Genomic DNA, 15,863 nt, shown 5'->3' on the forward strand with positions numbered 1-15,863 from the left:
ACGCCACACACGATAATCATCCCTTATCCTCCTTGGTTTCTAGATGAGATAGACGTGTGGATTTTTTCTTTACCAACGCTAAGTATCATTACGAACCAAAGGATTTAGATATACAGTTTGTTTGTTACACCTGAGGTAAAAACCAACCAGTATAGTACGCTAGGGAGATAGTTTTGACGACATTTTTCGACTTAGAAAAGTGACAAAAACGATCCAAAAACTTAGCTCGTATGAGTGTTTCCGTCAGATACGGGACACATCGTTTTTCAAAATGGCCGCCTTAGGACGCCATTTTATTTTTGTTCTCACGTAAAACAACTATAGCAGACTAGTAAGTGACAATAGATGTTTGTACAGTACTGTGTATACATGTATGGTGAGTGATTATCGCTATGTTTATGGTGTGCTCTATCGTTATATCTTTCAGTGCACGCGTCTGATGACGAGTTACTGCTAAGAGTTCGTGGGTTTCAAGGACCAGCCTGACAAATCTATAGCAAAAGGTTTTCAGTTTTTCATCCCTTTGTACATATATTTTTATATCATACCACTACATCAGCGACAGCCACTGTGCGTGTGGGTCTGTTTATTGGGCTTGAGCTTGTGTTCGGGGGGGGTAGTGCTATACGCTCCCCGATTACTACAATGTCCAGGCCTTGTCAATCATGCCCTTCCCTTGTGGCAGAGTGGGACCCGCATCCACTCTGCTACACCCACAGGGAGTGCTCTAAATCGAATAAGTGTGCTTCTTTTGCATAGGCTTATCGGACATTCACTTCGAGGATTTAGAAAGTAGCGCTCGTTTGGGTCTTCGACACAGACAGAAAACGAAGACCAAGAAACAGAAGCCTACAGGTAAGATTGATATGGTAGGTACTAGCACGGCCGGCAAGGGCCACGCTAAGGTAACCTCTGGGGCTCCGGGCAAGCGGGCGGACCCTCCGGGGACTGCTAGCGAGCACTGACATAACGTCGCAGCTAGTAGCAGGCAGCAGGGCGGTACTTGCCCTAACAGGCGAAGTACCAGTCTACCAGTGAGATCTCTAGCGAGTTTCTTGCAGGTGGACACCCGCTATTGCTGGCGAACGAGCGGGTCTAGCACCCGCGAAGTAGCCGGCGACGGACAGTATGCAGGGTACCCGGGCTTGCCTGGGTTGAATCCTAGCATACAGCGTGCGAATGGACCTCCGGCTTGCCTCGCCGGTCTGCTAGCACATCGTGCCAGTGGAACCCGGGCTTGCCTGGGTTGATCCACGGCACGCAGCACGCCTTTCGCTCCCGCAAGGGTCGAATGAAAACGCATGGGTTTAGCAGAGATGATACCGGGGCTAACGCTCGGGTGTAGTCTTAGCAGAACCAACTGGGGTTGTCACACGGCAGCGTTCCATGGCGGGACCGCCGAGTGATGCCCTGGGCCTTGGAATGGCTGCCGGCTGTCCTCCGGGACTGGCTAGCGGCTATACCGGGGTTGGGCTCGCAGTCTCTCACGGGACAGCGACCCAAGTGCAAACGGTGGCAGCTACCGAGACGAGCTACGGCTCGACTTCAGTGGTAGCCACTATGCACGCCGCCCATAGCTGCCGTGAGTGGTCCGCCACACACAGCGACCTTGGGCGAGGCTCAAGAGGTTAGGGTAGGTAGTTTGAACAGCCTGGCTGATCAACAACCCACTTATGTCCTCGAGAGCCAGCAGAGCGTGGGTGATCCATTACAGTCAATGGGTCGATTACCCTCTTATGATCGATCACTATCTATTCAGCGGAGCATGGCTCCATTGATTGATACTGCCTATTCAGGTAGCGAGGTGACTGATCGGGGTATACACGCCAGCTACCCGTGATACTAGGCAAGCTCCTTCTAGCCAAGGGACAGCCAGTATAGCGGGTACCCATACACACGGCTTGATCCTCTAGCGGGGAACGCTGTGAGGCATGGGTACAGTGGTACGCAGCCGGAGCCCTACCGGGCACCTACGCTACAACCACGCAGGTACCGCAGTATTGTCCTGGTTGCCACAGTCTCTGTGGCAACAGGGGAGGCGGTACTGGTACTGCCGCTCCATGGGGTTTCCCTGGTGGCGGATCCTTTCAGGGTCAGCTACCGACAGGGTATGCCCCGTGGTATCCGCCGCAGGGTGGTCTCTTCCACGGTCTAGCACCGTGGCAAGTGCCGCCTAGCGATGGGCAAGCAGTACCACCAGCTGTTACCCAGGCTGGGCGGCGAGTGGCTAACCCTGATACAGCTCAGGGTAGGCCGCACGCTGCTATGGCTAGGCGACAGCAGCGAGAGCGCGGATCCCGGGTGCTATGGCTAGCATCTCGGGTCTGGCGGAGTACTCCCTCTTCTGCTGGTGTTCAGTTGGCTAGCCACACGGTGGCGACACCTCCCTGTCCACCTTCAGATGCCCGTCGTCAGATCTCTTCCTCATCAGAGAGTGAGTCAGAGTCTGAAGGCGAGGGAAAGGAGTCGGAAGATGAAACCAGTAGCGACTCACAGTCTGATGAGGCTGTGCAGGTAGCTTCAGGTATCCTTCCCCCGCTTCCCCGTGAGGAACTCGCTAGCAATGGTCTGCCTGCGGACACCGCTGAGGTGATGAGCCGTGTGGCCCAAGGTTTGGGCCTGGCTTTCTCTCAGGAGGAGTCCGTTCAGGAGGACCAGGGCATCTTTTCAGTAGGATGCCCAGCCAGCGCGTCCACACAAGGGTCGCCCGCACTTGCATTCCCGGCGGACCTCAAGGGCAGGTCTCGTAGGGCTGTCAGGCTCGCTGGAGCTTCGACGCCGCGTGCTTGCACGCTTCCACTGCGTGTTTCGCAGGAGGACTACTGAAACCTACCTCAGGGTCCCTGACATGGATCCAGACGTTGCCAGCGCCTGCCGCTGGCGGCCAAGGCGCGACGGGTCGCTTCTCCCCCAGTGGGAGGAGGAGCTAAAGCTCATCGATAAGCGAGCACGCCGCTTATCAGAGTCTCTAGCGTCGCTACCACGCTTGCCGAGCACCTCGGTAGGAAGGTAGCGAACGACCACGGGCAACGTCGAACTCTTCCGCGAGGTTAATCTGTTAGCGGTGCTAACAGCTAACCTCAACGAGAGTTCTATGGGCCTAGCCCATAGGATGTCATCTCACCGCCGGGAGAATGCCTGTCTGTCCCTCCAGTCAACTTATGGCTCCGACTTTGCTGAAGCAATGAAGAAGTCAGACTCTGTGGGACAGGGGCTACTCTTTGGACAGGCCTTTTGCGCTACGGTAGAGGACCGGGCAAAGAAGGCCACCAATGAGAGCACTCTGAAGAAGTCAGAGGCTGCCCTGACCAAGGGGAAGGGCAGTAAGGCGAAGAAGAAGCACAAGAAGAAGAAGTCTTCTAAGCGTTCTTCAGCGCCAGCTCCGGCTTCAGCAGGACGCCACCACAGACTACACCCGAGCCGAGGCTACTCCAGCACCTCCCAAAAAACTGGGAAGCGCAAGAGTAGTGCTGGGCCGTGTGGCAAGCCCCCTAAGGAGAGCCGTTCTTCTAAGGGTGGCAAACCAGATCGGTCCTGAGGGCACGGCGGTCGACAGTCCATGCCGGCAGGTTTGGACTTCCCACAGGATTCCCCTGTGGGCGGCCGCTGTGCATTACACCCCAGAGATGGCATGCCATCTCACCGGGCGCCTGGGTATTGTCAGTGGTCAGTGGGGTTACAGGCTGGAATTTACCAGCCACCCTCGTGCGCCTGCACGATTCAGAGGTCCACGGTAGTGCCGCCAGACGGCCCCCAGCGTCGGGCACTACTGTCAGAGGTCACTCAGCTTCTCACGAAGCAAGCGATTGTCCCGGTCTACCCCCCTTTCACCAAGGGGTTTTGGAGCACTTTTTTCTGGCTCCAAAGAAGACCGGCGATTGAGGTTCATTCTGAACCTCAAGCCGCTGAACAAGTTCATCAGGCCCAAGAGGTTCAGAATGGAGACTCTCGCTTCGGTGCTAGCCTGCCCCATCAAGGGTATGTGGGCGGCATCGCTAGATCTCTCGGACGCATATCTGCATGTTCCGCTCGCACCTCAAGATCAGAGGTTTCTACGCTTCAAGGTACAGGGTCAAACTTACCAGTTTCGATGCCTGCCATTCGCTTGTCCACCTCCCCAGAGTGTTTACACTCCTGGTCAGGGCGGTGGCAGCGTACCTGAAGCGCAGGGGAGTCAACATGTGTTGCTACCTGGACGATTGGTTCATTTACGGACGCACCCGCTGGAGACACAGTGTCTCGTGGAGTTAGTAGTCCGTGCGGTGCGGGACCTGGGATTTCTGATCAACGCCAAGAAATCCAATTTGGTCCCGACGCAGACACCACTATTCTTAGGGGCCCAGATCAACCTCAAGGAGGGGATCGCGCCCTCACCCGAGAGGGTGACGAACATGGCGAGGTGTGCCCGACTCTTGGCCGAGTCAGAGGGGCACCCGCTGTGGCATGGATGAAGGTTTTGGGCCTTATGGCCAGTATGGTAGACCTCGCACCGCACTGCCGCTTTCACATGAGGCCTATACAACTACACCTTCTAGCCTTTACAGGCCCAGTCGTCACCCAATATCCCTCGCGGTTCCGATGTCGGAGATCGCGCGAGAGGAACTCTGGTGGTGGACCCATCAGCCCAATTTGACTCAAGGTGTCAGGTTTCCTGCACCAGCGGTGCGTCACGTAGTGACGACCGACGCGTCAAAAGCTGGGCTGGGGGCCACATCCATCGGGACTCAGTCTCGGGCCTATGGTCGGCCACGGAGACGGAGTTCCATATCAACCTTCTCGAACTTTGGGCAGTGGAGAGAACTCTCCAGCATTTCGAGAAGGTGATCGTGGATCTCATATCGTTGTCCAAACAGACAACACAACCGTGGTGGCCTACCTCAACAGACAAGGGGGCACCAGGTCACCACGGTTGTGCCTGCACGCACTACGCCTGATAGGGTGGTGCAAGGCCAGGCAGATTACGTTGAGAGCGATGCACATAGCGGAGTCACCAACATCCTCGCGGACGATCTGTCACGAGGAAAGGTGTCGGGACCTACAGAATGGTCCCTTGCTCCGCAGGTCGCCCAGACGATCTTCGAGGTGATGTACCACCCTCGATAGATTTGTTCGCATCTCATCGAAATCATCAGCTGCCGGTGTACTGCTCGAGGGTCGCAGACCCACAGGCATTCGCCGTGGACGCTCTGTCCGTAGACTGGGGAGGAATGACTGCTTACGCTTTCCCCCCGATCTCGCTGCTCGCAAGGGTGGTGACCAAGATCGGGAGGGAGGATTGCAACGTCATTCTGATAGCACCGTTCTGGCCGAAACACCTGTGGTTTCGACCGATGGTGGATCTACTAGCGGCACAGCCGCGAGTACTCCCGAGTTACCAAATCTACTCCGGATGCCCGGAGGAGAGGTACCAAGTCTACCACTAGAGCACCTGCAGTTAGCTGCATGGCCCTTATCAGGAACGTCTTGGCGGAGGGAGGCTTTTCATCAGAAGCTGCTTCTCTCATCGCCGGGGTAGACGAGAGTCTACCCTCCGTGCGTATAGTCAGCGTTTGGCTCCCTACTACGCATGGTGCGATGAGAGAAATACATCTCCCACTAGAGCCCCTGTGCCTCTAGTGGCAGATTTTCTGACAGAAAAGTTCAGGTCAGGACTTCAGCAGGCAACGATAGCCAACTACAAGTCAGCCATTCTCTCGATTCATCGATATACAAAACTGGATGTCGCGAAACTTCTTGAAATTGAACGCAGAGAAAACGGAGGTTATTGTTTGTGGATTTCGGGCCCAGTTGAACAAATTTCATCTCTCCTCAGTTAACATCGCTGGTGTGAATGTCCCAGTGCAGGTGAACGCAGTTAGAAATCTTGGTGTGATGTTTGATTGCAATGTGAGCATGTCTGCTCAAGTGACCAAGATTGTAAAATCAGCAAATTTTCATCTCATAAACATTGGTCGTGCTCGCAAGATGCTCACAACCGAATCGACCAAAATGGCTGTCCACTCTCTTGTAACATCGAGAATTGACTATTGTAATAGTTTGCTGGTTGGCATAAGTGCTTCGCTCCTGAAACGGCTTGTTAACATCCAACGTACCTCAGCACGTATTGTAACTAGGAAGCGAAAATATGACTCAATTTCCAAAGATCTCGTTGAGTTGCACTGGTTGCCAATTAAGCAGCGCGTTGACTTTAAGATACTTGTCATCGTCTACAAATGCCTTCATCAGACAGCACCAGAGTACCTTTCAGATTTGCTTCATGTTTCAACATCTCATCGTCGTCTTCGCTCAACTTCAACTGCCTCTTTCATACTCACTGAGCACAAGACCAAGAATTCAACCTTTGCAGACAGATCATTTTCTTGTTATGGACCAAAACTATGGAATGCATTACCAGAACATGTCAAAACCGCCTCTTCAATTGACATTTTCAAGAAACTGCTTAAACACCATCTGTTCAATATTGCTTTCAATCAGTAACTGTATTCATTTTGCTTGATTTTGGACTTTATCTGATGTTATGATGTTTTATGTATCATATTATTCTTGTTTTCATCCATTGTTTATGTTTTCATGCGCCTTAGTGCAAATTGTTTTGGTTTTCGGCGCGGTATAAATGTCAATTAGTAGTAGTAGTAGTAGATTTGAAGACGGGTCGACTATCAATTCAGATGGGTCCCTAAGTCTTCTTCTCGACGGTATGTTCAACGAGCGCCACTGAAAGGAAGGTGGTCCCTCCATGGGACCTCAACACAGTCTTGGAGTATATTAAGGGTCCCCTTTGAGCCCCTGTCAAAAGCGGCCCTTAAATACGTCACTCTTAAGGCGGCCTTTCTTCTGGCGTTGGCTTCGGGACGGCGCTGCTCGGAGTTGCACGCAGTCTCGAAGTCAGCCTCCGTATGCCCGGATTTCCTTGCAAAAAATGAGCGAAGTACATTCCGACACTCGCCCCTCTTCCTACCCAGTATTGGGCAGGGTTCGTCAATAGCCGAAGACAGGTTGTGGTGCCCGGTGAGGCGCTACAGCACTACCTTGGCCGAACACAAACCTTAAGAGGGGCTCATGACCGCTTATTTATCACCCACGCAGAACCGCACGGTCCAGCCGCTAAGCAGACTCTGGCACGGTGGCTGGTCCAGGTGTTGGTGGACTCGGGGCGGCAAAAGACGCTTCGCCCAAGGCCCACTCAACCAGATCTATCTCATCATCGTGGGCCTACCATAGGGGGGTCCCCATTGAAGAGATTTGTCAGGCTGTGTCCTGGAAGAACCCGTCGTCCTTTTCCACGGTTTACTACAAAAACGTAAACCAACGACCAGGCGATAAGTTCACCAGGGCTGTTCTTGGGAGATAACATGGTGGTTGGGTATCAGGTGTTTTATGACAATCAGAATTCCAACATGGTAAGAACCAGTGTTTCTATTCTTAACCACTGCACTTTCAGTTCAGGGTTTTTGTCTGTTCACGTAGTCTTTCTGTTTCCCGGCCGTGAGGGGGGGGAAATAGTTTGACCTCGCGATTACCATGCTACCCACTCCCGATCCTTATCAGATGCTGGCCAATCTTGTACCTCCATCCGTCGGTTACTTGCTAGATCCATCTTTCAGATGTTGATGCAAGAAGTATCTTAATCAACATCGAAGCGGTAAGATCGACCGGTGTACTGAGTCTAGTCCCAAACAAAAATGTTTGGTAGACTCATAACCGGTGCGATCTTACCTTTCCGATGTTGATTATCACGGACCACGGCCGCACCCTACAAGTTTGGCCGAGTAGGGGCTGCCCAAGTCGGATAAGGGATGATTATCGTGTGTGACGTCACCGGATGGGTGAGTCCACTCGGGGATCGGGGTTTTGTTATTTATTCATTTATGTGGGACAAAATGACTATTGGTTTTTTCCGCATCTCGGGATCGATGCAAGAAGTATCTTAATCAACATCGGAAAGGTAAGATCGCACCGGTTATGAGTCTACCAAACATTTTTGTTTGGGACTATTACTTATTATAACACAAATTTGAATATATTGCTAATGCTTGCGGATGAAATCAAAACTTGACCGGCGGCTGAACTGCGTTCCATTGTTTAGAACAATAGAAATCGGCTCAACCGGACAGAACTGCCTGGAACCGGCGGTCAACCGGCGGTCGAGTTTTGATTTCATCCCTTATGTAATCTCATCATATCATTATATTTACAGTCATGCGTTGAATTATATCTGAAAGGTGCTACATGTGTGTATTTGTTACCAATGTGAACAAAACGTTGTAGTGTATATTGTAGCTAAACTCCTTTGTGGGTTATTCCCATGTTTTTACTTCCTCAAAACAGTGACATTTGATAACATAATGCCAATGTGAATGAATGGCCATATACATGTAAATGATGTACAGGGCATCTCAGTATGATTAGTACCAGTACATACCTTTCAAAGACATCTCAGTATCAATGCATACAAAGGTGAAGTTTATTGTCTAATTTGTGCCATCTTATGTTTCAAGCAAAGATGATTCTTGTAATGTGCACATGAAGGAAAAGATAAACTTAACTTAACTTTGTCAGAATCTTCAGAAATAAAGTGGAAACTGTCACATGGGTGGATACTTATCATTCTTGGAAATCCTGTATTTATGTATGCCTGTACGCAAGTGTTAACTTGAATTCAAAATTGTAAGCATTGAGAAACACTTGTACCACAAAAGTCAAAAACACTATAACAGTTATTTCTAGTGCACTTCTCTCTGTAAATGCAACAAGAAGTGTAAGATGTACAACATAAATTACAAATTTCAGTTATATTGGTAGAGAACATGAGACTCATGAAGCATTAACCCTTGTCCAGAGATTGACTCCTCATAAACACTTGTAATTCAGAGGGAAATTTGGCTATGCAATGTTTACAATTGTCATAAATATTTGATTCTGTTTCAAAATTTGGAAGATTTGTTATTCAGAAGGATTCATAATTCTTATTTGTGCTCAGGGTAATAGAGTTCATTGCAAAATGCACAATATTTAAAGTTTATATGAACATTCTTCATGATGAGAGATCCCCATTTACTTATCAAAAACATAATGAATAAGAATTTATTATTATACTCTATGATGTATTCATATATACAAGTAGAACAAAAACAAAATATGCGATATAATCAAATGAAATGAGTTGGCTTGTGATGATCTTGAGATGTGCTGATGTGGCCAACAGGTATTCAACATGTACAAAAAATGTATGTAGTTCATTGCATTCACCAATTTGAAGCTTCATCATATTAGACCAATTCTTGCCTTTTACATTTATAAATGATCATCCACTCTCTGAATCAAGCCTATATGTGATGGCTTAGAGGTACAAAGACCTATGTCCATTGGATGCCGTATGAATTATTGTATTAAGATAGCTCAGTGGTACAAAGATGTATGTCCATTAGCTACTGCATTAATGATTGTATCTATAATTCCATTGTATTCATGGAGCTTCATCATTTTGCAGCTGGGCTCAGTATGAATGCATATTTGATAGACATAATATAACTGCTAATGGACTTGAGTCTTTATGCCACTGAGTCATGAGCTATCTATATGTAAATCATTTAGCAGCTCAGTTTACATGTTTCAAAAGTGCTCGATAGTAAGCACATGCTAACTATCAAGGTTTTTACGGTACACATTTATATATGTCTTTGTGCTGCAGAGCTATCAATGTAAGTGAATGGCAATGAACCCAAAGGATTTTCAAGAGTCACATTTATTTTAATTAGCTATTTATCAAGCAATAATGTATGGGATGCACCATTTTAATGATTTTGACTATTTCCATTTGCTATATATAATTATATGTTTCAGTCAAAGGAAGCGAGTAATTTCTGGCACATATTAAAGGAGTATTTTGTGATCCTAGCATCCTCTTATGATGACATTTTTCAGCAGATACCCACGGAAAAGTGTATTCCCAAAATTTCAATTGCTTCCGATTTTGCGTTTGTGAAGTATGCATTATTATGTGTATTACACTGCTCCATAGGCCACTGTTGTAATTTTGTTCTGGTATACCAAAACAAAATTCAAATTTGACCATATTTTTGCTAAACAAATTAATCTGCAAGAAATTTACATCATGTAGCTAGAGGTGGTATAAAAATCTCATTGTTTTTTTGAGAAAAGTGGTGCTGTGGATCACGAAATGTCCCTTTAATATTATTATTATTCATTTTGAAGGCTTCAATATGCTACAAATGTCATCAGTAATTGAATTACATGTACACTTACTGACTTACAGCTCCAAACTAAGGCTGCTTTTTACCTGCCTGAAAACAATAGTACAAAGGGTATTTCTCTTCTTTTGGCCATAACTCAAAATTAATTTATCCAACCACAAATAATTTGGCTATTGGCTTGACCAATTTGATTGTGTAAGTTTACTTCCATATTCATATTATAATCTTTGACAATATATCAGTTTGTAATGTATTAGGCTGAATTGTATAAATTTATTGTATTATTATTTTATAAAGATTACTTTATTACCTCTTTTTTCATAATACAATTATATATTCATAGTCTCTATAAGAAACTTTGCCAAAACTTGATCAAATTGGAAAATAACCAGTATCAAAATTGTCTGTTGTTGTATATTATAACTTTAAAAAGTACATCCAGATTACATTCGATTTCAAGAATTTCAAAATTAATAGCCTTTATATTTAGCTTTGGCTTCAAACCCAACCTCTCATCGACTGCTGTCAGACTGGCAGAACCATTGGTTTAACCATTCTATTGTTTGAACAATATAAACCAGGCCCACTCGCAGGTTCTGATTAAGACGCCAGCAGTCAAACAGCAGTTGGGATTGAAGCCACCGCGTACTTACTTTGTCTTATGTCCTGTAGTATTAAGTACTATAAAACAACTGATTTTCACAAAGAATTTAATTTTGCCACAGCACAAGAAATGTTTGTTTTTTTAACATGAGGTGTATCACAAGGCAATATCTGAAACAAAAGTTCTGCAAAGGAAGTGTTTTGCAACATTTGGACATTCTAGAAGGTATCATTTGTATGGGCTGGTCATTTGAAACATTTCATCATGTGAATGCAAGAAAGTCAGTGGCAGGAATTTTTGCCGGGGGGTGGATTTGGGGGAAAGTGAATATGGGGGGGGCAAAATCAACAAATTTTGCACAAAATTGCTGCACTTACTTTCTTGCACTTACATAACAATTTATACTTGCGTAAGAGTCTTGTAATTTGTATATTTTGTCACGATATATTAAGAAGATTTCTATATTTTTCAAGAAAATGGTTTGTTTGATATATTTTCTATCTGTGGGTGTGTTCAGAAAAAGTTTACTATTCATGTGTTATGTCCAAATATAGGTACTGAGAGTGATGCTGTGTTTCAAATTGCCAGTCTTGAAAAGTTGAACAGGGTTCCATTTCTCTAAACTTTACATGTAAACCCTTGGTATCAAGTACCGTTCACAAGTTGTATGAAGACCCTTTTACTAGATGTAACTTTACGAAGGGTCCCTGTAGTAAATCCCTATTACTTACGAAGGGTACCGATCGTAAGTCATTTTAGTGAAATGGATCTTACGATGTGTCGTAAGTTACGGTTGAATTTGAGACTTGCAAAGCTTTGTAAAGTTGAGTGAAATGGACTCCTGAATGTGTAATTCTGTCGTTGGGCAGGAAAAACCTATATGTGACCATCCACCACAACTGAGCCTGGATGTCGCCAGTGCCACTATTGAGATATGCTCTATTGAACTTAACAATAAACAATAGGAAACAAAGGATTTATTGACTGTTTTATTGATTTTTCACTACTTAAATGCCAAGAACTATAGACATGATATACATCATTTTAAAGCTAATTTCAAGCAGAATATTTTGGTTGAATATCTCAAAAATGATGATTGGCGACTTCAGGGCTCAGTTGTGCTGGATGGTCACATATGTCATTGGCCCCTGAACATGTTTAAAGCAAAACCCCTTATGTAACTGGTTGGCAGTTTTGTTTTAAACATGTTCAGGGGCCACAAACACATAGGAGGTTTTTCCTGCCAAAGGACGATTTGTTTGCAATGGGCTATTCCATTTAAAATCCACATCCACACACCCCCTGTGGAAGAATTCACTACCATCTCAATTCCAGTTGCACCTTTATGGACAATACAGCTGGAAATATTTGGAAGTTTTAAGTGAAATTCTAGCTGAAGTATGTTGAAAATTATCAAATCCAGTTAAATTTGGCCTAAAAATAAGACAATTTTGTTTGAAATCCAAAATCTTCCACACCTGGATGAAAATAGTTGGATCTGGAATAATTTAAACTGTTGAATTTGGTTGGAATTCCAAATCTCCCACAGTGGGGTTGCGGCTTTCAAATGGAACAGCCCAATATGTTATGTAAAAGAGAAGCCTTGTAATCCAGGGTTAGAATTTCATTGAGAATCCACAAATCAATTTTTTTTTTTTTTTTTTTGCAAAGAATCTTGTGAAAAAATTTGAGTGAATCAAAGTTGATTCTTGTAAATCATCTCCAGACATGGATAATTATGAAAATCAAATGATTTTTTCCCTACTAATATGTATGTCATTGCTATTCAACAAGGAGCCATAAACAATTATGCTACATGAAAAAAATGCAAAGATATAGTTTGGACAGAATGATTTTGTGATCCATGTCTGATTCCTTGCAAGAATCAAATTTGATGCTTAGGACTGAGAAAACATGTGGACTAAAAGAAGCTCATTCTTGGGAAGTTTTGAGATTTGGAAAGAAATTTTTGAATATGGAAGAAAATTTTGCTTCCCAATTAGAAGCAATTATGGAAAATTCTTGGAGTGAAATTTGATTGATCTTCCTGGAAAATAAACATTTTTTTCGAGCCCTGTAAATGCTGTGCAATGAAATTCTAACTGTGGAATCGATTCCTATGCATAGGGGAAATTCCCAGTACTGTATCAGAAAATTGTGAAGAGAGTATTATTTATCTCGAAAGCTAGGGACCGTTCACAAACACTTGTAAGGGGGGCCTGATGTAAACAAATTTTATCTTGAAAATTTCTCGGGCCCCCCCCTTTACAGACCTCAAAAATTTCAGGGCCCCCCTTTTTTGACATGAAAATTATGGGGCAACCCCATAGAAAAGCATATAAACTTAATTTTTCCAGGAAAATGTGTAGTCATTTTTTTCAAAGCCCCCCTTAGGAGGGTCAAAAATTTTCAGGGCCCCCTTTTTTGCATCAGGCCCCCCTAACAAGTGTTTGTGAACGGTCCCTAATAAAGTATGACCATGTAAAATTTTTATGAATGTAGTTTTCATCTTGAATAATGAAGTGAGTAATTTTGAGTTGGTTAATATGATGCCTTTTTGAAGAATTCAACTAATCTGCTTGCTCAACTTTTCTTGTCGACACATCACATTTTGAATGTGTAGTTTTTGGTTGAGCCATTGCAGAGGAAGTAGGCCTATTACAAGTATGTTTGAATGAATGTCTACCCAGGTATATGTTAAGGGTGTAAATTAACGGTTACTTGTCTAACCGTTTTAATGGACCAGCATCCGGTCGGTCAACCTTGTAAAGGTATGTAAAAAAAAAGCTCTAGGTCCAGGGACACTCCAAAACAACAACAAAATAAAAAACGGTTAGTGATTTTCCTAAATGGATAGTGCATTTGTGGTCAGTTAAACATAAAACATTTAAAGAGGTAGCCCAGTCAGAGCAGTTCTTCTGAGGTGAACCAAACCTGCCTGGTTATCAAATTAATCAGTGACAAGGTTATCTAAGAATTTGACAGTTGCTAATTGATGTTTTAATGTTATTGCATCAATTAGCACCTGTCAAATTTAGAGATAACCTTGTCACTGATTAATTTGATAACTAGGCAGGTTTGGTTCACCCCAGAAGAACTGCTCTGGTGGGGCTTCTTCTTTAAACACCCCTAGTATATAGGCCTATAACAGGAAGAATTATTAAGTATGTTTCCAGGGCCAGTTTCACAAAGATTTAAAAGATCAATCTTAAAGTTGATTTAATCTGAGCCATTGTTTGATAATCCAAACTAAGTTTGCAAAACAAGAGTCGGGTGTCCATTGTAATTTGTGAAAATTTGATTACAACTCATTTTATAGCAATAGCATTTTAAGTACACCTTTTGTAAAATGGAATTTTTGTGCTACATTTATTGTGTTCGAAGCAGCTACAGTGAAAATATCAAGGTGTAAATATATTCCTTTTCTGTATATTGTAAGGAACAATTTAAGAACAAGAGAAACAGTTCCAAGTGTGGACAATTTATATCACAAACATTTCCACTGGTATAGTTCACCTGCCTCCTATTGCTTACTTGATGTTTGGGGAGCAGAGTCTTTTAACTTATTGTGGATTATCCCCCTGGGATTAGTAAAATGGGAGGGTGCAAGACTCAAATTATGAAATACACTTCTAAAGGCCCTGTAAGCCTCCGATAATTAACCATTTTAGATATATTCTGAAATAGCTTTTTTAGGCGTCTGACCCATTTCTAAAAACATCATTGATTAAAGGTTAGACACTTGATTTCTGTAAACCCCTAACCCATTTTGGTGGATCCCTATATATTATTATAGTCCAGTTTCCCAATGAAAAAGGAATAAAACTAAAACCACTAATCACTAATCACTCCCATTATCCACTGCTAATGCCCTACTGATATCGCTGTCAACAGGTTGTGAAAAGGTTCCATAATAACATTATTACATACCATTTTCTATCAGTTGGTTTATTTACTGTTGTTTATCATTGGGGTGAGCTTGGCCAGCTGGGAGTGAAATTGGCCAAAGGACCAGTTTTATCCTTTTTTGTATCAAAATCCAACTACAAGTAGTGTTTGTTATAGGGGCATGGGTGGGTAATGGAACGAATTTACAGTAACCCCATTTTTCACCCATTTGCTTTAGAAACAAGAATTTTGTTGCAATTCTCAATAATTTTTGATCAATGAAAAATATGATCTTGTTATTATTTCAACAGTCCATTATCATCAGTATTATTTATACTATACTCTTTATATATTGAATCACTGTATTTGGCTCTTCCATTTGAAATCCATGCTCATATGGAAGACATGACCTTAATCTCCCACACAGAGGGGTGGATTTCAAATCGAGCTGCCCCTTCAAATAAAATAAAAAATAAATGTAGAAATTTATATAGCGCTTTATGCCGTAAACAGCCTCAAAGCACTTTACATTTATTCCGCCGTCATTAGAATATGTCGGAACCATGTTCGCAGCCTACAAGTGGCGCAGGGTCCATCAGTAGAACGACTGTGACTACCCCTAACAGCTTCCCATTGCACCTGGGTGGGGTGAGGCAAGCGAGGCAAAGCGCCTTGCCCAAGGGCGCAACACGGTGGTGGGACGGGAATCGAACCCACGCATCGTCGAGCAAGCTCTCAGATTATGAGTCCAAGGCCGTAACCACTGAGCCACCGTGCCCTCTTCAGGTAACCCCATTTGAAATTCACACTCCCTGTGTGGATGATTAAGGTCATGTCTTTCATAGGAGGTGTATGCATTTCATCTTAAATAGCCCATTACTAATTTCTGGTAGAATATAACTACTGATGTAACTCCCTGCATTATTTTTGTTTGTTTTTTGTATCCTCATGTATTATATACATACTGCTATATATAATTATGTAAAATTGAGAAATTCAATCATTGTGTATATAATAAAGTATATGATATTGAGATAATAATTGACAGAACCAATTGGTATTTCATTCTTTATGTTGTCATGTATTGCGCATTAGTCCAATTAGGGGCTGTGCAATAATTATGAGCCCTGGGGGAGGGTAAAATTGGGGGGGCAAGA

Source organism: Amphiura filiformis, chromosome 15 (genome assembly GCF_039555335.1).
Source record: "Amphiura filiformis chromosome 15, Afil_fr2py, whole genome shotgun sequence".
Classification (NCBI taxonomy): Eukaryota; Metazoa; Echinodermata; class Ophiuroidea; order Amphilepidida; family Amphiuridae; genus Amphiura; species Amphiura filiformis.